At 47.1% G+C, this 27,604-nt stretch overlaps 1 protein-coding gene across 1 annotated transcript in view; it reads left to right on the plus strand.

The window, feature by feature from the left end:
* The first annotated feature begins 20,761 nt into the window (after window positions 1-20,761).
* The window catches only part of palld (palladin, cytoskeletal associated protein), a 610,835-nt gene continuing 603,992 nt past the window's right edge, over window positions 20,762-27,604 (plus strand). The window contains exon 1 of the mRNA XM_085975529.1: window positions 20,762-20,995. The gene's annotated coding sequence lies outside the window, so the exon portion shown is untranslated. The remainder of the gene's footprint in view (window positions 20,996-27,604) is intronic.

Genomic DNA, 27,604 nt, shown 5'->3' on the forward strand with positions numbered 1-27,604 from the left:
ACAAGTGCCGGGCTTGCATCTGTTCCGGGGGGGGGGGGAGAAGTCCGGGGAGGGAGCTGCGGGCAGGCAGCCGGCGGCAAAATCGGTGCTAAGGGCACTGAATTTCTAGGCCATGGACTCAGAAGGGAACTGTCCTGAGTGAAGTTCAACCAAGATCATACACCATTCAGACAGATGAGGGTGCTGTTCTGAGAAGAAATCGTCGAGATCTTCTCATGGGACCAGCCACAGCAGGTCAAGAGACTGATACTGGTGAACAACCTGATCACACAGCTGAGAACCAATCATCTGAGGCAACAACTCAGATTCAAGGACAATCAATCAGAAAATCCTCAAGACACGTGAAGCCTCCTGAGAGACTCATTGAGCAAATTTAAGGACTATTGTTAAAGAAGGAAGTAATGTTATCTTATTCTTTCTTCAAGTTCTAGTGTATTGACATAGCTCATGTGAACACACAAAGCAAGGGTAAAAAACCTTGATCATGATAATGATAATGTAAGTTCATTAAATGTTGTTAGTTAAAAGTAAAATACTTTTGTTTTAAGAAAGGGAGATGTAATGATATCAGCAAATAGTGATGATATTTGTCTGTGTTTGATTACTTATGCCTTACAGCATATTTGTCTGTGTTTTTGATTACTTGTGCCTGACCAGCAGAGGTCATGTGAGAGACAAGCAGTCCAGAGGAGTTTTACTTTCAGTTTCATTCTAGATGCATCACAGCATAGTGTGTTCTGTAAAAAGCTGTAGAAAGTCTTGAACAAGACTTTAGATTAAACAACATTCTCTTTCAGAAATGAGTCTTTATTGAACCCAAAAAGAAATCAATACATGATGTCAGAAGTGGCTGAAAGAGAAATAATCTGAAGTTAGCAACTTGATGGGACAGTGAAAGCAGTTGTGGCAAGTAAGCGAAATCAGCTCTCCACATATTAGCAAGCCAGAAGAGAACATCGTTGCTTACCATTAGAGAATAGCTAACGAAGTGAAAAAATGGAAGGTTTACTCCCACCGGCGACGCTTCAATTAACAGGTAATGTGGCTGAAAATTGGAGAAGGTTCAAACAACGTTTAGAGTTGTATTTAGCGGCAATCGGAGCTGACAAGAAAAGTAATAAACAGAAATCGTCACTGTTCTTGCATGTCGTGGGTGATGAAGCGCTGGAGGTGTATAATAACTTCACATTCGCTGTTGATGGAGACAAAATGAAGCTAGATAAAATAATGGAACAGTTTGAGGCCTACTGCATACCTAAACGCAACGTGACCTTTGAGAGGCACAAATTTTTCACATGTGTACAGAAAATCGGTGAGACTATTGATCAGTATGTGACTGAACTGAGAAACCGGAGCAAATCGTGTGAATTTGGGGGACTCACAGACTCGCTGATAAAAGACAGACTGGTGTGTGGTATTCGAGATAATGGTCTAAGGGAAAGACTGCTAAGAGAGCAAGATCTAGACCTGGGAAAAGCCATAGCACTGTGTAGGGTTACAGAGACTGTGAAGTTGCAGGCAAAGGAGCTGTTCAGTGACAGTAGCTGCAGCGTGGATGCAGTGAGAAAGAACGGATATAAACCGTTTAACAAAGAGAGCGCCAATGTGAAAAAAGAGACGTGGCCAGCAAACGAAAATGAAAGAGACAATCGGAAGTCATGTAGTCGATGCGGTACACAGTATCCACCAAGAAAGTGTCCAGCATATGGTAAAACATGCAATAGATGCAACAAAAACAACCATTATGCCCGTTGCTGTAAGAACCAAGCGCAACAAAGCAAGGTCCATACAGTAGATGAAAGCGAGATAGAGGAATTCAATGTAGATGTTGTGTCTGAAAACAAAAATGAAAGAGACTGGATGTTGACACTAAAGGTGAATGACATACACATTCCATTTAAATTGGATACTGGAGCACAAGTTAATGTGATATCAGAGACCGATTTTAAGAGAATTAGACCCAGACCAAAGTTACATGGAATACAAGTGAAAATGACCGGATACTCAGGTACTGATATACCAGTGAAAGGAAAATGCATTGTCAAAGTAACACACAAGGACAGAGAGCACACGCTAGCATTAATCGTGGTGCCAAAGGATGTGCAAGCCATACTAGGGTTAAAAGCCTGTGAGAGACTGAACCTGGTAAAGAGAGTCCTCGTTGTGGAAAGCGAAGGAGAGACAGTCTATGATGAACTCATGAAAGAGTACAAAGACCTATTTAAGGGTCTAGGCTGCATTCCAGGAGAACACACGATCAGAGTAGATAAAAGTATGACACCGGTCATACATCCATGCAGAAAAGTTCCGTTTGCTCTTCAAAAGCAACTGAAGGCAGAGTTGGACAGGATGGAAAGCCTGAACGTGATTCAGAAGATAGGTGAGCCAACTGAGTGGGTGAGTTCCCTCGTCGTAGTGGACAAAAAGAATGGAAAGCTCAGAATTTGCCTGGATCCAAGAGATCTAAACAGAGCAATAAAGAGAGAGCACTTCAAGCTTCCTACACGTGAGGAATTCATGGCACAGTTTGCAAATGCAAAATATTTCAGCAAGTTAGATGCATCCTCAGGATTTTGGCAGATGAAGCTGGACGAAGCAAGTTCAAGACTGTGCACGTTCAACACTCCATTTGGCAGATACAGATTCCTAAGGTTACCATTTGGCATTGCCTCAGCTCCTGAAGTGTATCACAAGACTATCCATATGATCTATGAGCACCTGGAGGGAGTTGATACATCAATGGATGACATCATAGTATGGGGAACCATGAGAACTGAGCATGACGAGAGACTGAAAAAAGTGCTGGAAGCAACAAGGAAAACAAACCTGAAGCTGAATAGAGAGAAATGCCAGCTCGGGGTGACAGAACTGATATTCGTGGGAGATATCCTTAGCAGTGAGGGCATCAGACCAGATCCCAGAAAGGTGTCCGCCATTGAGAATATGCCAAGGCCACAATGCAAAAAGGACGTGCAGAGGTTTAATGGAATGATCAACTACATGGGTAAATTCATATCCAACCTCTCAGAAAAAATAGCGCCACTGAGAAGACTAACTGAAAAGAACATAGAATGGGAATGGAATCGTGAGCATGAGAAGTCATGGAGCGATCTAAAGAAACTGCTCACAGAGGAACCAGTTCTGAGGTTTTATGACCCAGCGAGACCCATCAAGATATCATCAGATGCATCACAGAGTGGGCTCGGTGCCATTCTTCTGCAACAATATGACTACTGGCAACCTATTGCATATGCATCGCGCTCAATGACAGACGCGGAGACGCGATATGCTCAAATAGAAAAGGAGCTGCTCAGCATCACATACGCCTGTGAAAGATTTCACCAGTTTGTGGCAGGACAAGCAATCAGTGTAGAGACTGACCATAAGCCCTTGATTGCATTGTTCCAAAAGCCACTGAATAGCTGTCCGCTTAGAATACAAAGAATGATGATCAGGCTGCAACGCTATACACTGAATGTTGCGTACACACCGGGTAAGCTGATGTATACAGCAGACACGTTGTCCAGAGCTGTTGACCCAAGTGAGCCCGCAAACACCACAATGGATGAAAAAGTGAACGTCTACGTGGACATGATCACAAGTGCACTGCCCATAGCAGATGCAAAAATAGAGCTCATAAAGACTGAGACAAACAAAGATGAAACAATGAGACGACTGAGAAAAAGCATCTTGGATGGATGGCCCAACATGAAGCAAGACTGCTCACCTGATATAGCAGAGTACTGGAACTGCAGGGAGGAACTATCAGTGGTCGAAGACATCATCTACAAAAGAAGTAAAATAGTTATCCCAAAGAGTCTGAGAAGAGAGATGCTAAAAAAGATCCATGGAGGACATCTGGGAATCGAAAAGTGTAAGAAAAGAGCAGGAGAGGTGATGTACTGGCCACGAATCAACCAAGATGTGACAAATGAGGTGTCAAACTGCACAATATGCCTGAAATATCGAGCAAGCAATCCGGTAGAAACACTAAAGCCACACCCAGCACCAGACAGACCTTACCAGAAGGTAGGCGCTGACCTATTCGTATGTCAAGGGAAGGACTATCTTGTCGTCACAGACTATTACTCCCTGTATCCAGAGGTTTGTAGACTGTACACCACCACTGCAGAAGCTGTGATAAGAAGTATGAAAGCCATATTCTCCAGACATGGCGTGGCAAGCGAGGTCTTCACAGACAACGGACCCCAGTTTAACAATGCAAATTTCCGACACTTTGCCAAAGAGTGGGACTTTGTCCACACAACGTCAAGTCCTCACTATCCACAGTCCAATGGACTAGTGGAAAAATCGGTCCAGACAGTGAAAAGACTGATGTACAAGGCAAAAGACAGTGGAACTGACTTCTACCAAAGCATGCTTGTATACCGCACAACGCCGCTCGAGTGTGGTATGTCACCAGCCCAACTCCTGATGGGACGTCGGCTAAGGTCAAACCTACCCATCCCGGAGAACCTCCTGAAAACAAAAGAGGGGGAGAAAGTGAGGAAGTTCAAAGAGCAACAGAAAGAAAAGCAAAAGTACTACTATGACAGAGGAACACAAAACCTACCTGAACTCCACACTGGTGACCAAGTAAGGTTGAAAGACAAAACAAACACATGGGCCTAGAAATTGAGTTTGCGCTGCACCAGGGCTTTAGCGCCGGAAGTTAGCGCCGGCGCTAAGTCCCTTTGCGCACACCAAAAATTCAGTAGCGCCGCGCCCAAACGGCTGCCGGCGCTACTGAAGGGTTTTAGCGCCTGAAAACTGGCGCAACGCGCCGCATTGCGGCGCTATTCCGGCGCTGCAGCACCCGCTGCGGTGCGGCAGGCTCGGGAAGTGCAGGCCTCCTCCTTCCATTAAGGAGGAGCTGCCTGCACCCGGCCGCGGCCCGCGCAAATCTCTTCAAAAATGAGCCTGGCACCTCGGACAAGTGCCGGGCTTGCATCTGTTCCGGGGGGGGGGGAGAAGTCCGGGGAGGGAGCTGCGGGCAGGCAGCCAGCGGGAAAGCGGCCGGCCGCCGCGCCTCCTTAAAGCGCCGGCGCAGACTCCGGCAACACTCGTTTGCCGGAGTCTTAGTTGCGGCTGCCACTGGCGAGGCAGCCGCAACTGAATTTCGGCTTGGGGCCGGGTTACCACGGCAACCGGGACGCTGCGCACACCGATGACGTCATCGGTGCCGGCGCAGCGCTACCGGTCTACCGCCGCGGAAGGGCCCCAGGCAATTTAGGAACCGGCGCCAATTGCAGCGCTAGGCCCTCTAGCGCCGCAAAATCGGTGCTAAGGGCACTGAATTTCTAGGCCATGGACTCAGAAGGGAACTGTCCTGAGTGAAGTTCAACCAAGATCATACACCATTCAGACAGATGAGGGTGCTGTTCTGAGAAGAAATCGTCGAGATCTTCTCATGGGACCAGCCACAGCAGGTCAAGAGACTGATACTGGTGAACAACCTGATCACACAGCTGAGAACCAATCATCTGAGGCAACAACTCAGATTCAAGGACAATCAATCAGAAAATCCTCAAGACACGTGAAGCCTCCTGAGAGACTCATTGAGCAAATTTAAGGACTATTGTTAAAGAAGGAAGTAATGTTATCTTATTCTTTCTTCAAGTTCTAGTGTATTGACATAGCTCATGTGAACACACAAAGCAAGGGTAAAAAACCTTGATCATGATAATGATAATGTAAGTTCATTAAATGTTGTTAGTTAAAAGTAAAATACTTTTGTTTTAAGAAAGGGAGATGTAATGATATCAGCAAATAGTGATGATATTTGTCTGTGTTTGATTACTTATGCCTTACAGCATATTTGTCTGTGTTTTTGATTACTTGTGCCTGACCAGCAGAGGTCATGTGAGAGACAAGCAGTCCAGAGGAGTTTTACTTTCAGTTTCATTCTAGATGCATCACGGCATAGTGTGTTCTGTAAAAAGCTGTAGAAAGTCTTTAGATTAAACAACATTCTCTTTCAGAAATGAGTCTTTATTGAACCCAAAAAGAAATCAATACACTCACCACCCTTAGCTTTTGCCCTAATCAGTCCAAATTACATTTGACAATTATCCACTAACCATTGTGTTTCGGTCGCCACCACAAACTCCGCTCCCGAGCCACCGACTCCATCCCTCTCCCTAACATCTGTCTGAGGCTGAACCACACTGTTCGCAACCTTGGTGTCATATTTCACCCTGAAATGAGCTTCCGACCACATATCCGCAGCATAACAAAGACCACCTACTTCCACCTCCATAACTTCACCCGTCTCCGCCCCTGCCTCAGCTTATCCGCTGCTGAAACCCTCACCCATGCCTTTGTTACCTCTAGACTTGACTATGCCAACGCACTCCTGGCTGGCCTCCCACAATCCACCCGACGTAAACTTGAGGTGATCCAAAACATGGCTGCCCGTGTCCTAACTCGCACCAAGTCCCGTTCACCCATCACCCCTGTGCTCGCTGACCTACATTGACTCCCAGTTAAGCAACGCCTCAATTTCAAAATTCTCATCCTTGTTTTCAAATCCCTCCATGGCCTCGCCTCTCCCTATCTCTGTAATCTCCTCCAGCCCTACAATCCTCCCCCCCCCCCACCCCTCCTGAGATATCTGCCTCTCTACCTCTCTCTCCTCCTTTAAGACGCTCCTTAAAAACTACCTCTTTGACCAAGCTTTTGGTCACCTGGCCTAGTTTCTCCTTATGTGGCTCGGTGTCAAATTTTTTGTCTTGGGATGTTTTGCTACATTAAGGGTGCTATATTAATATAAGTTGTTGTTGTTGTTGTATAATAAATAATTATAACTAATAAATCCAATAGGGAATTCAGGAGCAATGTGGAACTCGCTACCACAAGGAATAGTTGAGGCGAATAGCATAGACATATTTAAGGGGAAACTGGGTAAGTACATGGAATAGAAGGATATGTTGATGGGGTTGGATGGAATAGGGTGAAAGGAAGCTCATATGGAACATAAACACCAGCGTAGACCAGTTGGGTCAAATGGTCTGTTTCTGTGCTGTAGATTCTATGTAAGACTCAGAGTTCATCGAGATAAACTGATTCATTCTCCTCTCGTAAAGATTCACTCTGTAGCTATTGGGTAATGAACTCCATCTCACTAACCTGAGGCTCTAGGGGCTAGAAATTCATTATAGCCAAGGAATGGGCGGTGTCAGTAGAAAAGTTGGAGAATTAACGCCAGGCGCAAATGCTTTAGACTGCACGCAAAATTCGTCCTCACTGCCATATAAAATGATTGGAGTCCTAAATCAAGTCTTAAAACCCAAGCTCATTGGCGTTAGACTTAAAGGGTGGACCAATATTGGGTGCAGTCTAATCGCAACTCATCATTGCCACAGACTTGCTTCACTACTTAAAGGGGAGGTTCATTGATGCTGCAGCACTTCATTCTCAGCATTGCTGACTGTGCAGCTGCCTCAGCAAGCAGAAGCAGAACAAGTAGAAGGAGCCGGAGGACTGAAGCTGGTGCTTCATAGAAACATAGAAACATAGAGATAGGAACAGGAGTAGGCCATTCGGCCCTTCGAGCCTGCTCCGCCATTCAATGAGATCATGGCTGATCTTCGTCTGAGATCATAGCTGATCTTACCAGTTCAGTACCCCGTCCCCGCCTTTTCTCCGTAACCCTTAATCCCCTTAGCCTTCAGAAATATATCCAATTCTCTCTTGAAAATATTTATTGAATTAGCCTTCGCAGCCCTCTGTGGCAGGGAATTCCACAGGCTCACCACTCTTTGAGTGAAGAAATTCTTCCTCATCTCTGTTTTAAATGATTTGCCCGCTATTTTTAGACTGTGGCCCCTGGTTCTGTGCTCCCCGGCCATTGGAAACATTCTCTCTGAATTCAGCCTGTCCAGGCCTGCCATAATTTTATATGTTTCGATGAGATCCCCTCTCAATCTTCTAAACTCCAGTGAGTACAAGCCCAAACTATTTAATCTCTCTTCGTAGGTCATTCCCGCCATTCCAGGTATCAGCCTGGTGAATCGCCGTTGCACTCTTTCCATGGCAAGAACATCCTTCCGCAGATGGGGCGACCAAAACTGTGCACAATACTCCAGATGCGGTCTCACCAGCACCTTGTACAGCTGTAGTAAGGTATCCCTATTCCTATACTCGAACCCCCTTGATATGAAGGCCAACATACCATTTGCCTTCTTAATCGCCTGTTGCACCTGCATGCTCTCCTTCAGTGACTGGTGCACAAGAACACCCAGGTCCCTCTGCACTTCCCCATCTCCCAATCTATTGCCATTTAGATAATAATCTACCCTCCTGTTTTTACCCCCAAAGTGGATAACCTCGCATTTATCCACATTATAGTGCATCTGCCACGTATCTGCCCATTCCCCCAACCTGTCCAAATCGCACTGTAGCCTCCTGACATCCTCATCAGAGCCCACCCCTCCTCCTAGTTTAGTGTCGTCAGCGAATTTGGAAATATTGCATCCAATTCCCTGATCCAGATCATTTATATATATTGTGAACAGCTGGGGTCCCAGGACAGATCCTTGCGGCACCCCGCTGTTCACTGCCTGCCACTCCGAAAACGAGCCGTTTATTCCAACTCTCTGTTTTCTATCCGCCAGCCAGTTCTCTATCCACGTTAATACTTTGCCCCCAATCCCATGAGCCTTAATTTTGCATGATAATCTTTTGTGTGGAACCTTATCGAAGGCTTTCTGGAAGTCAAGGTACACCACATCCACTGGCTCTCCCCCATCTATTTTACCAGTTACTTCCTCAAAAAATTCCAGCAGATTAGTCAAACACGATTTACCCTTTGTAAATCCATGTTGACTCTGTCCGATCCTTTCCCCATTTGTCAAGTGCTCCGCTATTTTATCCTTAATAATGGACTCTAGCATTTTGCCCACAACCGATGTAAGGCTTACTGGTCTATAATTCCCTGCTTTCTCTCTACCCCCCTTTTTAAATATTGGGGTAACATTAGCTACCCTCCAATCCACGGGTACTGTTCCCGAGTCAATGGAGTTCCGGAAGATGATCCTTAGAGCATCTGCTATCTCCAGGGCCACCTCCTTAAGTACCCTAGGATGTAGTTTATCAGGCCCCGGGGATTTGTCGGCCTTCAGTCCCCTCAACTTACCCAACACCATATCCCTAGAGATACTAATTTCTGTCAGCTCCTCCCTCTCATTAGTCCCTATGTTTGCCGATATTCCTGGGAGGTTATTTGTGTCCTCCTTTGTGAATACAGAACCAAAGTATGAGTTTAATTGGTCTGCCATTTCCTTATTCTCCATTATATATTCTCCCGAATCGGACTGCAAGGGACCGACTTGGGATTTTACCAGTCTTTTCCTCCTGATATACCGATAAAAGCTTTTGCAGTCTGTCTTTATGTTTGCTGCAAGTTTACTTTCATATTCTATTTTCCCCTTCCTGATTAATCCCTTTGTCCTCCTGTGTTTATCCAGCTTCCCCTTAAATGCCTCTATACTATTCGCCTCAACCACTCCCTGTGGTAGCGAGTTCCACATTCTCACCACTCTCTGGGTAAAGAAGTTCCCCCTGAATTCACTATTGGATTTATTAATGGATATCTTATATTTACAAAGCGAAAGAGACTGAAAGCAGTTGGGCAGAACGGGCTGTTTAAAATTCAGGGGCCGTGTGTTTACTGTCTCTTGCATGCCGCTGAATATTTCCATTGCAAATTAACCTGCAGGGCTTTTTCTTTGTGAAGCGCACACGGCAGAGTTAGGACTGAGTAAAGCTGCTGACAGCATGTCCTTTGTGCCCTTGGTGTACTCAGCGCGATAGCAAAGCCCTTCATCAATATAATGAAAGGAGGCCTTTGCCTGTTCCATGAAAATTTGAGGCAGTGACCCATTCCTTTCTGTGACGATTAAGTCCTGTTTTTTTTTTAAATTTGGCACCGGGACTATCCTTAGGGGAAATGGTTCATCGCGGCACGACAGAGACGGTAAACCATAGAAACATAGAAACATAGAAGATAGGAGCAGGAGTAGGCCATTCGGCCCCTCGAGCCTGCTCCGCCATTCAATGAGATCATGGCTGATCATCCAAATTCAGTACCCTGTCCCTGCCTTCTCCCCATATCCCTTGATCCCTTTACCCTTGAAAAATATATCTAACTGCTTCTTGAATATATTTAATGAATTGGCCTCAACTGCCTTGTGTGGTAGAGAATTCCACAGGTTCACCACTCTCTGGGTGAAGAAATTCCTCCTCATCTCAGTCCTAAATGGCTTACCCCTTATCTTTAGACTGTGACCCCTGGTTCTGGACTCCCCGACCATCGGGAACATCCTTCCTGCATCTAGTCTGTCTAGTCCTGTTAGAATTTTATAAGTTTCAATGAGATCCCCTCATTCTTCTAAACTCCAGTGAGTATAAGCCCAATCGACCCAATCTCTCCTCATACGTCATTCCTGCCATCCCAGGTATCAGTCTGGTATCATGTCGCCAACTCCAATTTCACCTTAACCGGTGGAAAGTTGTACCCTTCGCCCGGTGGAGAAAACATTACCGATTCACAAATCACTAAACAAAAACAAAGGGCAAACCAAGCACTGAGGTTCACTTCTAGAGGGATAGAACTGAAAAGCAGAGGAAGTTATGCTAAACTTGGACCGAACCTTTGGTTAGAACCGCACTTGGAGTTTACTGCGTGCAGCTCTGGTCTCCATATTATAAAAGGGATATAGAGCCGCCGGAGAAGGTGCAAAAAAAGGATGATACCAGAACTGAGAGGTTCTAACTATCAGGAAAGACTGAACGGGCCGGGGCTCTTTGCTCGAGAGAAATGCTGAAAGGGGTGACCTAATAGTGATCTTTAAAATGACGATGGGGTTGGATAGGGTAGGTGTAGAGAGGATGTTTCCAGCAGGGGGGGTGACCTAATGGTGATCTTTAAAATGACGATGGGGTTGGATAGGGTAGATGTAGAGAAGATGTTTCTGGGGGCGTGGGGGGTGGGGTGGGGTGGGGTGGGGGGGTGGTGGCCAGATAGAGGTCTTTAAAATTATGAAGGGGTTCGATAGACGTAGAGAAGATGTTTTCACCTGTGGGGGGAGTCCGGAACTAGGGGCCATAAATATAAGATATCCATTAATAAATCCAATAGTGAATTCAGGGGGAACTTCTTTACCCAGAGAGTGGTGAGAATGTGGAACTCGCTACCACAGGGAGTGGTTGAGGCGAATAGTATAGAGGCATTTAAGGGGAAGCTGGATAAACACAGGAGGGAGAAAGGAATCGAAGGATATGTTGATGGATTGAGATGAAGAGGGGTGGGAGGAGACTCATGTGGAGCATAAACACCGGCACGGAGCAGCTGGGCCGAATGGTCTGTTTCTGTGCTGTGAATTCCATGTAGTTCTATGTTAATTTGGCATTGTTTGGTGTGGTCCATCTGGAAGGGTTCCTGGAGCTGAAAGCAACTTTGATTGTGGTCAAGCACAAGGATTTCTTCATCACTGCAAATGGATCCATTGTAACTTCCCCCGTGCTTTAGACTAAGGTTTGCATGGACTTCAGTTAAGAATGATGAGTTTGTGCCTTCTGCTGATGTAATGCGGTGCGGAGCCAGGTCACACCAGAAGGACCCTGGTTCGATTGCAGGTCTGGAACGCTGAAGAAAAAAAGGAACCTTTCCAGCCCCTGAAATCCCTGGATCTGGGATGGCAAAATAAGGATGCAAAGAAAGATTTGCATTTATATGGCACCTTTCATGACTCCCAAAGCGCTTTACAGCCAATGAATTACTTTTATGAAGTGAAGTCACTGTTGTAATGTAGGAAACAATCTATATCAATGACTTAGATGAAGGGATTGAGTGGAATGTATCCAAGTTTGCTGATGATACAAAGTTAGGTGGGAAAGTAAGCTGTGAGGAGGATGCAAAGAGGCTGCAGAGAGAGATAGACAGGTTGACTGAGTGGGCAAGAACATCGCAAATGGAATACAATGTGGGGAAGTGTGAAGTTATCCACTTTGGTAGGAAGAACAAACGAGCAGAATATGTTTTGAATGCTGGGATATGTGCACTCAGAGGGACCTGGGTGTCCTTGTACATGAATCACAGAAAGTTAACATGCAGGTACAGCAAACAATTAGGAAAGCAAATGGCATGTTAGCTTTTGTTACAGAGGGATAAGAGTAAAGAAGTTTTACTACAATTATACAGAGCATTGGTGAGGCCACACCTGGAGTACTGTGTACAGTTCTGGTCTCCTTACAAAGGAAAGACATACTTGCCTTAGAGGGATTGCAACAAAGGTTCACTGGACTGATTCCTGGGATGAGGGGATTGCTCTATGAGGAGAGATTGTGTTAGACTAGGCCTGTATTCCCTGGAGTTTAGAAGAATGAGAGGTGATCTAATTAAAACATTCTTAAGGGGCTTGACAGGGACAATGCTGAGAAAACGTTCCCCCTGGCTGGGGAATCTAGAACACAGGGTAACAGTCTCAGAATAAGGGGTCAGCCATTTAGGACTGAGATGAGGAGAAATTTCTTCACTCAAGCAACTTAGGAATAAGGGTGCCGGAGGAGGCCATTCAGCCCCTCAAGCCTGTTGCGCCATTCAATTAGATCATTGATGATCTGTATCTTAACTTCATCTATCCACCTTGGTTCTGTATGTAGGGTTCTCAAAATTCCCACATTCTCCAAAACTTATGGATAAAGGGACCCTATGGACAAGTTATTAAAAGGGGTACTCAAAATGGCTTCTCAAACCTCGTGACCAAGGCTTGCAGGATTTTAAAAGCAAGGCCCTGCAAAAGGCAGGCCCTGAAATGAAACCTAACATGCATGCATCTGTGAAAGACTTTGTAAAACCAGACAGCTAGGTAAACACAGGATATGCATTCTTCACCTTGGAACAGATCAAGTCAGGATGGGCCTAATCCGAAGGCCATCAACTTCTCGCATAAATAATCGGTAACAGCTCATAGGTAGCTGCCAAGCCAGGAAACCCGATTAAGTTTCATAAATAACAAACAGCCAGGATATCGAAGCCATTATAAAAGGAGTGGAGATGCCGGTGATGGACTGGGTTGGACAAATGTAAGAAGTCACACAACACCAGGTTATAGTCCAACAGTTTTATTTGAAATCACAAGCTTTCGGAGCGCTGCTCCTTCATTAGGTGAAGAGGAGAGATGCATAAAGACACAGCTTATATAGTCAGAGAATAATGCCAGATGATTACAGGTAATCTTTCTAACTGCCATTTATCACACTTCGGCAGAGAGATAGTCACAGCAGTCAAAGGTGTGAATGGTGTCCAAACAGGTTAGTCAGGAAAACATTATATCAAAGAACAATGAGGTGGGGTCACAAGGGGTCAAATGTTGCAGATGAAAAACAAAAAACAGACAAAAAAACATTTTTTTTGCTGGAAATCACAGCAGGTCCGGCCACATCTGTGTAGAGAGAACAAGCCAATGATGACTCAAGTCTGGGTGACCCTACGTCAGGTGGGGTTACATGTAGCATGACATGAACCCAAGATCCCGGTTGAGGCCGTCCTCATGAGTGCGGGACTTGGCTATCAGTTTCTGCTCTACGATTTTGCGTTGTCGTGTGTCTCGAAGGCCACCTTGGAGAATGCTTACCCGAAGATCGCAGGCTGAATGTCCTTGACTGCTGAAGTGTTCCCCGACTGGGAGGGAACACTCCTGCCTGGTGATTGTTGCGCGGTGTCCGTTCATCCGTTGTCGCAGTGCCTGCATGGTCTCACCGATGTACCATGCTCCGGGGCATCCTTTCCTGCAACGTATGAGGTAGACAACATTGGCCGAGTCACATGAGTATATACCATGTACCTGGTGGATGGTGTCCTCATGTGTGATGATGGTATCTGTGTTGATGATCTGGCATGTCTTGCAGAGGTTGCCGTGGCAGGGTTGTGTGGTGTCATGGTCGCTGTTCTCCTGAAAGCTGGGTAATTTGCTGTGAACGATGGTCTGTTTGAGGTTAGGCAGCTGTTTGAAGGCGAGTAGTGGGGGCGTGGGGATGGCCTTAGCGAGGTGTTCGTCGTCATCGATGACATGTTGAAGGCTGCGAAGAAAATGGCGTAGTTTCTCCGCTCCGGGGAAGTACTGGACGACGAAGAGTATTCTGTTGGTTGTGTCCCATGTTTGTCTTCTGAGGAGGTCTATGCGATTTTTTGCTGTGGCCCGTTGGAACTGTCGATCGACAAGTTGAGCATCATATTCCATTCTTACGAGGGCGTCTTTCAGCGTCTGTAGGTGTCCATCGCATTCCTCCTTGTCTGAGCAGATCCTGTGTATTCGCAGGGCTTGTCCATAGGGGATGGCTTCTTTAACGTGGTTAGGGTGGAAGCTGGAGAAGTGAAGCATCCTGAGGTTGTCCATGGGCTTGCGGTAGAGTGAAGTGCTGAGGTGTCCGTCTTTGATGGAGATTCGTGTGTCCAAGAATGAAACCGATTCTGAGGAGTAGTCCATGGTGAGTTTGATGGTGGGATGGAACTTGTTGATGTTATCGTGTAGTCTTTTCAGTGATTCTTCGCCGTGGGTCCATAGGAAGAAAATGTCGTCGATGTATCTGGTGTATAGCGTGTCATCGATGACGATGAACACCTCGCTAAGGCCATCCCCATGCCCCCACTACTCGCCTTCAAACAGCCGCCTAGCCTCAAACAGACCATCATTCGCAGCAAATTACCCAGCTTTCAGGAGAACAGCGACCACGACACCACACAACCCTGCCACGGCAACCTCTGCAAGACATGCCAGATCATCAACACAGATACCATCATCACACGTGAGGACACCACCCACCAGGTACATGGTACATACTCATGTGACTCGGCCAACGTTGTCTACCTCATACGATGCAGGAAAGGATGCCCCGGAGCATGGTACATCGGCGAGACCATGCAGACACTGCGACAGCGGATGAACGGACACCACGCAACAATCGCCAGGCAGGAGTGTTCCCTCCCAGTCGGGGAACACTTCAGCAGTCAAGGACATTCAGCCTCCGATCTTCGGGTAAGCATTCTCCAAGGTGGCCTTCGAGACACACGACAATGCAAAATCGTAGAGCAGAAACTGATAGCCAAGTTCCGCACTCATGAGGACGGCCTCAACCGGGATCTTGGGTTCATGTCACGCTACAGGTAACCCCACCTGATGTAGGGTCACCCAGACTCAAGTCGTCGTTGGCTTGTTCTCTCTACACAGATGCGACCGGACCTGCTGTGATTTCCAGCAAAAAAAATGTTTTTTGTCTATTTTTTGTTTTTCATGCAGACCCCAGCATCTGCAACATTTGACACCTTGTGACCCCACCTCATTGTTCTTTGATGTAATGTTTTCCTGACTAACCTGTTTGGATACCATTCACACCTTTGATTGCTGTGACTATCTCTCTGCCGAGGTGTGATAATTGGCAGTTAGAAAGATTACCTGTAATCATCTGGCATTATTCTCTGACTATATAAGCTGTGTCTTTATGCATCTCTCCACTTCACCTGATGATGGAGCAGCGCTCCGAAAGCTTGTGATTTCAAATAAAACTGTTGGACTATAACCTGGTGTTGTGTGACTTCTTACAATTATACAAGGAGACAACTGCCCAGAAGTCGTTAAAGTAAATGGCTGTAATCATTTTAAATGAGCCCGCCAAAAGTTAGACAAAGGACTGACCTGATTTGGCGCGCAGATAAGGGGTGAAGAATCGGGTATAATTGTAGGCCCACCGGTAGTGATCGGTCTTTTATCTCTTGTCGCTTGCTCTCTTGCTCTTACCTCCTGCCTCTCGCTCTCACTTCGTGCCTCGTGGCGGGCCCTCTTCTCCCTCCCTGTGCCACTCGACACCAAGGAAGCCCATTACTACACCAGGGCCCAAACGCGGGAGGAGAACGAGACCCGAATCGAAAACGCACAGGACATACGGGGCCACGAACAAACGAGACGAGACGAGACGAGAAAACGGTAAAAACCGGTAAAGGCAGGGAAGGGCAGCGGAAAGACGCATTGGGGGACAAATGGCCTAGTTATAAACTGGCGTTTGATGAATAAGTTGGCGTTTGAAACATGGGCGGTAAAATCAAGACAAACGGCCTAGTTATAAGCTGGCGTTTGATGAATAAGTTGGCGTTTGAAGCATGGACAGTAAAATCAAGGCAAACGGCCTAGTTATAAGCTGGCATTTGATGCTTGGACAGTAAAGCCCTATTAAGAATAAACTGGCGTTCGAAGCTTGGGTAGGAAAATCTCATTAACGGTAAAAGCCGCCAACCGAACCCCAACCATAGTAATACCGTCAGCGACCGCCCGAAGAAGAAAAAGACCCATCACAACAAAGTACTCAACGAAGACGTTAACGGAGGAAAAGGAGGGTTCTTCGCACAAACAATTCCATCGCCGCGCCCTGCGACCACGTGACAACGATGAACCCCAAAGGACAACAAGAGTAAACCTCAAAACCCACAACCAGTTAAATCAACAAGTTTCGAATTGGTGAGCATGAATTCCTGGCCCCTCGTAGTTTAATCTAGTTAGGTATTGGGGGTGGGATAAGGATAAGGGGATTTTAATGTATTTGCTTCCCTCGATGTGCCGTGTGTTCCCCATTCCCAAATAAGTGTAATTGTTTATGCCTGTAACTATATCAGTAATTCTCAGTAAGATTGTGTTTTGTTGTGCCTTAATAAAAATTGCAGTTTTCTTGCACCAAACCACTTGTCTACTCGATTTTCTGTATCGCCGCCTGTACCTAAGTCCGGTGTCTAGAACCCAGGGGGTGTGGGAGCGATTCGAACCACTCAGAGACAGTCAGAGGTGAAGCTGACTGGGCACACGCCACCCCCTTACATGTAACCCTTAATCTCCTTAACATAAATCTCTCAATCTCAGTTTTGAAATTTTCAGTTGACTCCTTGCCCTTTTGGGGGAGAGAGTTCCAGATTTCCACTAACTTTTAGTGCTTCCTGACATCACCCCTGAACGGCCTAGCTCTAATTTTAAGGTTATGCCCCCTTGTCCTGGACTCCCCCCCAGGGAAACTAATTTCTCTCTAACTACCCTATTGAATCCTTTAATCATCTTAGCACCTTCACTAGATCATCCCTTAATCTTCTATACTCAAGGGAATATAAGCCTCGTCTATGTAACCTTTTTAACATAATTTAACTCTTTTAGCCAAGGTATCATTTTGAAGTGAAGATTGATGTATCCAAATATACACTCAAGCAGGTGTGGCATCAGGGGGACCTCTAGTCCAGCGAAGCGACAACTTTGGGGAAGGAATTTCAAACCCCACGTGGTGTCAGAAGGTTAGAGGGGATTGTGTAAGGCCATCAATAATTTGAATAAGAGTAGAGTTAGAAGGGAAGAGAAGGATGGCGTTAGATAGGGAAGAGAAGAATGGAGTTAGAAGGGAAGAGATGGATCAAAAAGAAAATACTGCAGATGCTTGAAATCTGAAATAAAAACAGAGTTAACGTTTCAGGTCGATGACCCTTCGTCAGAACTGGAAAAAAGCAGGAAATGGAACAGATTTTTAAGCAAGTGTAGTGGTTGGGGAATGGGGGAGGAGATGAAAGAACAAAAGGGAAGGTCTGTGATAGGATAGAAGGCAGGAGAGGTTAAGAGACATTAAGAGATATTCAAGGCAAAAGGAGATGCTAATGGGACAGGTTAAGAAACAAAGAGATGGATCAAGTTAGATAGGGAAGAAATCAATGGACTGGTCAGGTGGGCAGAAAAGTGGCAAATGGAAATCAATCCAGAGAAGTGTGAGGTAATGCATTTGGGCAGGGTTAACAAGGAAAGGGAATACACAATAAATGGTTGGATACTGAGAAGTGTAGAGAAACAGAGAGGCCTTGGAGTGCATGTCCACAGATCCCTGAAGGTAGCAGGACAAGTAGATAAGGTGGTTAAAAAGGCATACGAGATACCTTCCTTTATTAGCCGAGGCATAGAATATAAGAGCAGGGAGGTTATGCTTGAACTGTATAAAACACGAATTAGGCCACAGCTAGAGTACTGCGTTACAGGAAAGGTGTGATTGCACTAGAGAAGGTACAGAGGAGATTTACGAGGATGTTGCCAGGACTGGAGAATTTTAGGCTATGAGGGAAGATTGGATCGGCTGGGGTTGTTTTCTTTGGAACAGAGGAGACTGAGGGGAGACTTAATTGGGGTATATAAAATTATGAGGGGTCTAAATCGAGTGGATAGGAAGGATTTATTTCCCTTAGCAGAGAGGTCAATAACCAGGAGACATAGATTTAAAGTAATTGGTAGAAGGATTAGAGCGGAGTTGAGGAGAATTATTTTCACTCAGAGGGTGGTGGGGTTCTGGAACTCACTGCCTGAAAGGGTGGCAGAATTAAAAACCCTCATTGCACTTAAAAAGTACTTGGATATGCACTTGAAGTGCTATAACCTACAAGGCTATGGACTAAGAGCTGGAAAGTGTATGTCCCTTGCAGTCAGAATCAGGGGAATTTATAATGGGGAACAAAGAAATGGCAGACCAATTAAATACATATTTTGGTTCTGTCTTCACAAAGGAGGACACAAATAACCTCCCAGAGATGTCAGGGAACATAGGGCCTGATGAAAGGGAGGAACTGAAAGAAATCAGTATTTGCAGGGAAATGGTGTTAGGGAAATTGACGGGATTGAAGGCCGATAAATCCCCAGGGCCTGATAATCTACATCCTAGGGTAATTAAGGAAGTGGCCCTAGAAATAGTAGATGCATTGCTGATCATCTTCCAAAATCCGATGGAATCTGGAACAGTACCCATGGATTGGAGGGTAGCTAATGTTACCCCACTATTCAAAAAAGGTGGTAGAGAGAAAACGGGGAATTACAGACCAGTAAGCCTGACATCGGTAGTGGGGAAAATGCTACAGTCCATTATAAAAGATGTAATAGCAGAGCACTTGGAAACAGTGACAGGATCGGACAAAGTCAACATGGATTTACAAAAGGTAAATCGTGCTTGACTAATCTACTGGAAATTTTTGAGGATGTAACTGGTAAAATAGATAAGGGAGAACCAGTGGATGTGGTGTATTTGGACTTTCAAAAGGCTTTCTATAAGGTCCCACATAAGAGATTAGCGTGTAAAGTTAAGGCACATGGGATTGGGGGCAAGGTATTGACTTGGATAGAAAACTGGTTGGCAGACAGAAAGCAAAGAGTTGGAATAAACGGGTCTTTTTCTGAGTGGCAGGCAGTGACTAGTGGGGTACCGCAGGGATCGGTCCTTGGACCCCAGCTATTCACAATATATATTAATGATCTAGACAAGGGAACTAGATGTAATATCTCCAAGTTTGCAGACGACACAAAGCTGAGTGGGGGTGTGTGCCGTGAGGAGGATGCCGAGAAACTCCAGGATGATTTGGACAGGTTGGGTGATTGGGCAGAAGCATGGCAGATGCAATATAATGTGGATAAATGCGAGGCTATCCACTTTGGTGTCAAAAACAGGAAGGCAGATTATTATCTGAATGGCAATAGATTGGGAAAAGGGGAAGTGCAACGAGACCTGGGTGTCCTTGTGCACCAGTCGCTGAAGGTAAGCATGCAGATGCAGCAGGCGGTTAAGAAGGCAAATGGTATGTTGGCCTTCGTAGCGAGAGGGTTTGAGTACAGGAACAAGGATGTCTTGCTGCAGCTGTACAGGGCCTTGGTGAGACCACATCTTGAGTATTGTGTGCAGTTTTGGTCGCCTTATCTGAGGAAGGATGTTCTTGCCATGGAAGGAGTTCAGCGAAGATTCACCAGGCTGATACCTGGGATGGCAGGAATGACGTATGAGGAGAGATTGGGTCGATTGGGCTTATACTCGCTGGAGTTTAGACGAATGAGAGGGGATCTCATTGAAACTTATAAAATTGTAACAGGACTGGACAGACTAGATGCAGGAAGGATGTTCCCGATGGTGGGGGAGTCCAGAACCAGGAGTCACAGTCTAAGGATAAGGGGTAAGCAATTTAGGACAGAAATGAGGAGGAATTTCTTCACCCAGAGAGTGGTGAACCTGTGGAATTCTCTACCACAGAAGGCAGTAGAGGCCAATTCATTAAATATATTCAAGAAAGAGTTGGATATATTTCTTACGGCTAAAAGGATCAAGGGATATGTGGAGAAAGCAGGGACAGGGTACTGAATTTGGATGATCAGCCATGATCGCATTGAATGGCGGAGCAGGCTCAAGGGGCCGAATGGCCTACTCCTGCTCCTATCTTCTATGTTTCTATGTAAAGTGGGTTTAGGCTGGATAGCTCTTTTTTGGCTGGCACAGACACGATGGGCCGAATGGCCTCCTTCTATGCCGTAAATTTCTATGATTCTAAGAGAAGGTTAGGGAATAAGCACCATCAGATTGGGTTCAATTCAATTGGAGTACAGAACATTACTGTAAATTCCAAGAATGATTCTGCAAAAATCACAAAAAGCTTCAATAAAGACTGAATTGGGAAAATCAACGTCAGGTCTGAAACTTGGATCAATTCTGTAACTATTCTGTCATTTTCTCCTCCAGCTGTAGCTGGCGAGTGTCCCTTTAATAATTGAACATGCGAGAGAGCTCTTAACTCCAGTATAATACCAGCCAGGTCACTGCTGCCATCACCATCTCCCCAACACTTGGCGTCCCTCCAACCACAAAGGTTCTGATAGCAGCTGTGATCTATGGGACAATGCTCCTAAAATAGACTCCATGAGATGACATCCCAGGAACCCTCGCTGAGCAATCTCTCCGCTTGTGCCGGCCAACGGCAGAACTGTTTTTAATCCCTCTCCTCCTCCGGCAGCTGACACACTTGCGAGGTGCCCTCAGCATGTGGCCCGCATCGATTGGATTTGTCTCCCCACGTTGACACCGGTTGGCGATCGCCCCTTACCGGGAAGTGGTACACAGCTGGCCTTATCCCCCCCGGGCAACCAGCACTTCAACCGAAGAGAAAAAAATACAGAAGGTAATGAGTTAATTTTATACTTCGGTACGCAACCTCTACACTGGAGCTGGTGTTATATTTAAGTTGCTAAGCTAAGACGGGGCTTTGATATGTTGACACTACGGAGCTCTGGATGTGGAATACGCTTGTGGCCACAAGGGATGTTTTTTTTCCCAGTGATTTGGCAGCAGTGAATAGGCTCCCAAGTATTCATCGTTCCAAGTGTGACTGAAAGAGCTCTCGCGCTCTGGGCTGTAATAACTTGTTTTTCATGTGTGCGATTTGACTGCAGTTCACTGCTTTTCATTCTGAGCTCTTTTTTTTCTGCCTTTGTGCAATATTCACTTCACCCCAACAAATCTCTGGGGCTCTTGGCCAGGATTTTATTAAAATAAGGCCGATCAGAAAACCCAAACTCTTGCGTTGGACCGAGTTTTAATTTTCCAAAATAGCCTTGTGTCCGAAATTAATCACAGTTCAGTTTACTGAGGTTCAAAATACAGTTAACTATTCATTAGCCCCTTCCTAGCTTACAGCGGTTGCATAAATTTGGCTTGTATTCCCTTGAGCGTAGAAGACGGAGGGGTTTAAAATGTTAAAAGGATTTAATAGGATAGATACCGAGAAATTAATTCATCTGATGGGGAAATTCATCAAGAACTAGGGGGCATAATCTTATAATTAGAGCCAGGCCGTTCATGAGCAAAATCAGGAAGTGCTTTTTCACACTCTTCCCCCACCAAAAGACTGTGGATGCTGGGGGACAATTAGATTTTTCAGGACTGAGATCGCTAAGATTTTTTTATGTGTAAGGGTTTCCAGGGATATGGAGCAAAGGCAGGTAGATGGAGTTAAGGTGCAAATCCGCCATGTTATAATTGAATGGCGGAGCAGGCTCGAGGGGCTGAGTGGCCTCCTCCTGTTCCTGATGACCCTAGGGGGGGGCTAGAAATTTGTTATAGCCAAGAAATGGGCAGCGTTTAGACCTAAAAAGGTTTAAGCTACGCCACTTGAAAATCGTCTAGGATGCATGCAAAATTCGTGCTCACTCCTCATTGAAATGATTGCAGCCATGATTCTAGTCTAAAAGCGCAAGCTCATTGACGTTACGCTGAAAAGGTGGACCAATTTCGAGGTCAGTCTAGTTGTAAGTAATGATTGCCACAGGCTTTTTTCACTATTTAAAGGGGAGGTTCATTGATGCTGCAGCACCTCATCCTCAGCATTGTTGGGTGTGCAGCTGCCCCACCAACCATAAGAAGAAGGACAAGGAGAAGGAAGAGTTCTTTACAACTCCTGATGGCAGATTGCCACCCTAGGGAGAGAGCCCGGGGGTTCTTGGATGAAGCTTTGGAGGCATTGTTTTTTGCGATGGAGAGAAGGTGGGCGGTCGTGTACTGGGCAACTGGCAGGAGGCCCTTGCCACAAGTCTGCCACACTATGTGGAGGCAGGAGGCACACCACTTCACGGGCAGCACTGTGGTTCCCCAGGTACCACACTGAGTGCAGGAAGGAGTTTAAAGACCTCACATGGGTGGTCAGGATGAGTGAAGGCTTCAACAAATGCTACATACCACCATCTGCTCAATGCACCACACCCCCAGCACTCACCCACTCTACCTATCAACACTCACACCCACATCTCACACCTTGCACACAATGGCAGCTATTCGACAAGGGCAGGCACATCACCAAAACACATTACACCACACTCACTCACACACTTTCCTTTCTCTTGCAGGCCAAGGTGGCTCACAACTGGTGTGAGCAGGAACGGGCAGGCAGGGGCCAAGTCCACATTGAACAGCTGAGCCAACTGGAGACTCGAGTGCTGGAGATCATTGGGCACCAGGTCATGGGCACCGTGGCCACCGGCGATGTTGACCCCCTTGGGGACAACAACGGAATGTTCATTCCTACTCCTTCTTCTCACATCCCACTTCCCCCCTCACCCAACAAGCCTTTCCCACTTTCCAGCTACTCATGCTGTATGCGTGCCTTTCTCCCTTCCTGCCCCCCTCCCCTCACCTTAACCCGACTCTTGTGCCTTTCTGCTTGCAGATAATCAGCAAGCACCTGAGCAGCCTATCCCTGAGGGCACCGCAGAGAGCGAGGGGGGAGAAGAGGAGGAGGAGGAAGAACACACCGCGTCACTGCATCTCTCACCCGCAGGCACCAGCTCAGATACTGGCACTACGCGTTCTTTAGAGGCTAGTATAGTAGCAGGATCTGCACAGGGTGAGGCACCGGGGACGAGCGGGCTACAACAAGGCCAGGGGGAAAGGGTACCTCGGGGGCCAGCTCCCTGGAGGGCGAGTTCGTGCGCAAGTTCTGCTGCACAGGACTCAGATGAGGACCACGATGGGGAGGACTTCAGAAGAAAGGTGATGGGCATGCACACGGAGATGATAGGTGCAATGGCAAGGGTGCCCGAGAGCCTCTCAGCAATGACGAGGAACGCGGAGGAGTCCGCCTCCAACATTGCACAAGGCTCTGCGCAGAGCATGGAGCCCAGGATTTCCAGCCTGGAAATGATGGTACACTCCCAGAGAGATCGTGTCGACCCAGACGTGATGCCACATGTGATGGGCGATGTCGCAGTTTCCATTGCAGCACAGGCGGAAGCGACCCAACGTGTTAGTGCTGCAGCGGAATCTCAGACTGCTCTCGCGCAGCCTCAGCTTGATGCCACCCAAGTTCCGACTGCTGCCATCGTGGCTGGGTCTACCACCGTCGACCGGGGCTTTCACGGTGTCGCAGTAGGCCAGCAATCTGTGCTCCAACAGATTGCTAGGGATGCTGAGGCACTGCCCTGGGGGAGTGGCAGTGGATCAGTGGAGCAGGAACCTGCTGTCCTCTCTCAGGGTGACAGCATTCCTACTACCACTACTGCCACTCTGTTTATTGCCCTTGTCGCTGCCTGTCAGCCAGCCAGCCCGGACTGCTGCCACCCATGCCGAGGTGGTGCAGTCTGCAGCCGGTCGAGGTCATCCTGCAAGGCCATCTGTAGTCTCCCCCACTGAAAGTCAGCACCCTTCCACAAGCCCTGCTGCAGCCATTGGTGGAGCACTGCGTAGGAGCACTAGAATGGGAAAAGGCACAGTAACGACAGGCACTAAGGGATTGCACATGGGTGAATAGTTAATAGTATTGATGGAATATGTGTATAGATAAATTTATTATTTGTGTTTGGAATCGTTTGTGGTGTCTCTCATTTCAGCTTTGCACCCAGGAGGACGCTGTGATATGGCATGAGACAGGGGTGGTATGATGGAGATGTGGTGAGCTACAGGGATCTGAGGTTTCATTCATTCGAACCACAGTGTGATGAGCCGGTCACAGACAGCCCATCCGGAGGGCCGATTGTCTGGCTGCCTCATCCCTCTCTCCTGTTCCTCCTCCTCATCCTCTTCTTCCTCGCCCTCCTCCTCCTTATCCTCCTCTCCCTCGTCCCTCCCGCAATCCCTGCTGGCAAGGGCTGGACCCTCATGATGGCCAAGTTGTGGAGCATGCAGCAGACCACCATGAAATGGGACACCGGCACAGCCAAGTACTGGAAGGCACCTTGCGAGTGGTCAAGGCAGCAGAACCGTTGCTTCAGCAGGCCGATGGTCTGCTCGATGATGTTCCTCATTGCAGCATGGCTCTCATTATATGACTGCTGGGCAGGAGTGTTGGGGTTGCAGAGGGGGGTCATGAGCCAGGCGGAGAACGGATAGCCCTTGTCTCCGAGCAGCCACCCTCGAGCTTGAAGAACTGGCTGGAAGAGTGCTGGTGCAGGATGAATGCATCATGGCTGCTGCCAGGATAGCAGGCATTGACATTGAGGATTCGTTGTCTGTGGTCGCACACCAACTGCACATTAAGTGAGTGGTAGCCTTTGCGGTTACGTAAGATCTCAGGATTGTTATGCGGTGCCTGCAAAGCCACATGGGTGCAGTCGATGGCGCCCTGCACCATGGGGAAGCCCGCTATCCTGGCAAAGCCACATGCACGCTCGCGCTGCTTCTCTCTGGTGATCGGGAAGCGAATGTAGTCCCTTCTCCTGGTGAAGAGAGCCTCAGTGACCTCCCGGATGGACGGCGAACTGTGAGATGTTAGCTATGTCTCCTACTGCAGGCTGGAAGGATCCGCTGGCGAAGAAATTGAGGGTGACAGTGACCTTGACTGCCACTGAGAGAACCGTGGTCGTCCTGATCTGAGGCTGGAGGTCTGGTTGCAGGAGGTGGCAGAGTTCAGTGACCACCTCCTTGATGAAGGGGAGCCTCCCAATACACTGCTGCTCGCTTAATTGAAGGTAGGAGAAGTGATGTCGGTAGACCCTAGGAGGGTAAGGCCTCCTGTCGACAGCCTGATGGCCCTCCTCCTCCCTCTGCCCACATGTTCCTGTCTCTCTCGCTGCCTCCGCTCCCACTGCCGCAGATCCTGGAGGGCGAGGTCGACTGCCAGTACAGCCCCCATGACTTTTAGCAACTGTTGTAGTTTGAAGCATTTCAAAAATAATGAGGGAGTTTTGTACTTGCCAGAAGACTCCCTGATACCAAATAACCTTGAAATGACTAAAGAAAACTCTTGCCGTAGCAGGAATCAGCACAGTGCTACTCAAACTGCAAAAACCCTGCCAGGTGCGAGTGATTGGTGAGGATCCCTTTAAATAGCATCGCTGGAGCCGACTTCCTGCTTCTGCACGCCACCGGAACCTGCCTTTGCTTTTTCCAGCCAGTACGTTCAGTGGCCAAAACAAAGTTGGGAGATCGGGCGTCAAGTGAGCGTTGCACACTCACTGACGTCATGATCCCTGTCGTTGCGATGTCCCCGGCGAGCGGGTTTAGCAGCAGTGCTACCGGCAAGACGGATATGCTGCGCGGTGCTGGAACCGCCATCAGCTGGTGATAGAGCACTGAACGGCGTTTTAGCGCCATCTCATGGCACTAATCACACGAATTTCTCACCCACCCCGCCCCATGTCCCTAAATATCAACTTACTGACTGATGACCGAGGAGAATATCTATAATTGCTCATATTTATAGAATGAAAGACTTGCATTTACAGTATATAGCGCATTTCACGACCACGAGACGTCCCAAAGCGCTTTACAGCCAATGAAGTACTATTGAGGTGCAGTCACTGTTGTAATGTAGGAAACGCAGCAGCTAATTTGCGCACAGCGAGCACTCCTACATACAGCAATATGATAATGACCAGATAATCTGTCTTTGTGATGTTGATTGAGGGATAAATAGTGGCCAGGACACCGGGGAAAACTCCCCTGCTCTTCTTCAAAATAGTGCCATAGGATCTTTCTGTCCACCTGAGAGAGCAGAAGGAGCTTTATTTTAATGTCTCATCTGAAAGACAGCACCTCTAACAGTGCAGCACTCCCTCAGCACTGCACTGGGAGTGTCAGCCTAGATCTCTGTGCTCAAGTCTCTGGAGTGGAACATGAACCCACAACCTTCTGACTCAGAGGCAAGGGTGCTACCGACTGAGCCACTGGTAACACCAGATCAGATCAGTATCAAGTTAGCCTCTCCTCAAACCCTCCATCCATTCTATAAGAACATAAGAAAAGATAAAGGCCCTTCATCCCATCGTACACCTAATGCCTTCACTCTCCCCTTATTGCATTCAGCTGTATTTTGAACATCGAAATGTATTTTTGTCACGACTGCCCTGTGATGATCCCTGAGCTCGGGGTCAAATTTTGTCTGGTAACGATCCGGTGAAGCGCCTTGGGAAATTTCACTGTGTTAAAGACGCTGCATAAATGTTGTCCTCAGCGTAGTTCAGGCTAATGTTGGTATCAGCAGAACCTCCAGGTACTGATATAAATTAACAACTGGATCAGACGCCCCTTAAACTTTCTAGTTGATGCCTCTGAGATCTGGTCTTGAGGCCCAGCAGAGATGGGACAGTGCACCTGGAGGCACCCCGCACACTCCCAAGGCCAGTGAGGCACTTGCGCTCCTAGCCTCCAGCAGAGCTTAGCGTTGTTGACATCTGCCCTTGTTCTAGCTGTCTCGGGCTGCTCACTGTTGAACCCCCGCCCAATATGTGCAACAACTAGTAGAGGTCCGTGATGTCTCATAGAATCAGACGGCACAGGAGGAGGCCTTTCGTGCCCGGCTCTTTGAACGAGCTATCCAATTAGTCCCACTCTCCCTGTTTTTTCCCTGTAGCCCGGTAAATCTTTCTTTTTCAGGTCTATATCTAATTCTCTTTTGAAAGTTACTGTTGAATCTGCTTCCGCCGCCCTTTCAGGCAGCGCATTCCAGATCGTAATAACGCGCTGCGTAAAAACAAATTCTCCTCATCGCCCCTTTGGTTCTTTGCCAATTATCTTAAATCTGTGACCTCTGGTTACCATTGCACCCACCAGTGGAGACAGTTTCCCCCTATTTACTCCATCAAACCCACTCATAATTTTGAATGCCTCCATCAAATCTCCCTTTAGCCTTCTCTGCTCTAAGGAGGGGAACAATCCCAGCTCCTCTCTCTAGCCTCTCTACATAACTGAAGCCTCTCGCCCCTGGTTTCATTGGCTTGTGCCTTAAGTGTCCATTGCTTTGCAGGCCGTACATACAATTCCCTGGTTCTCATTCACAGGAACATAGGAACAGGAGGAGGCC

Source organism: Somniosus microcephalus, chromosome 1, assembly GCF_052327205.1.
Source record: "Somniosus microcephalus isolate GS21.2 chromosome 1, FLI_Smic_1.0, whole genome shotgun sequence".
In the NCBI taxonomy this organism is placed as follows: domain Eukaryota; kingdom Metazoa; phylum Chordata; class Chondrichthyes; order Squaliformes; family Somniosidae; genus Somniosus; species Somniosus microcephalus.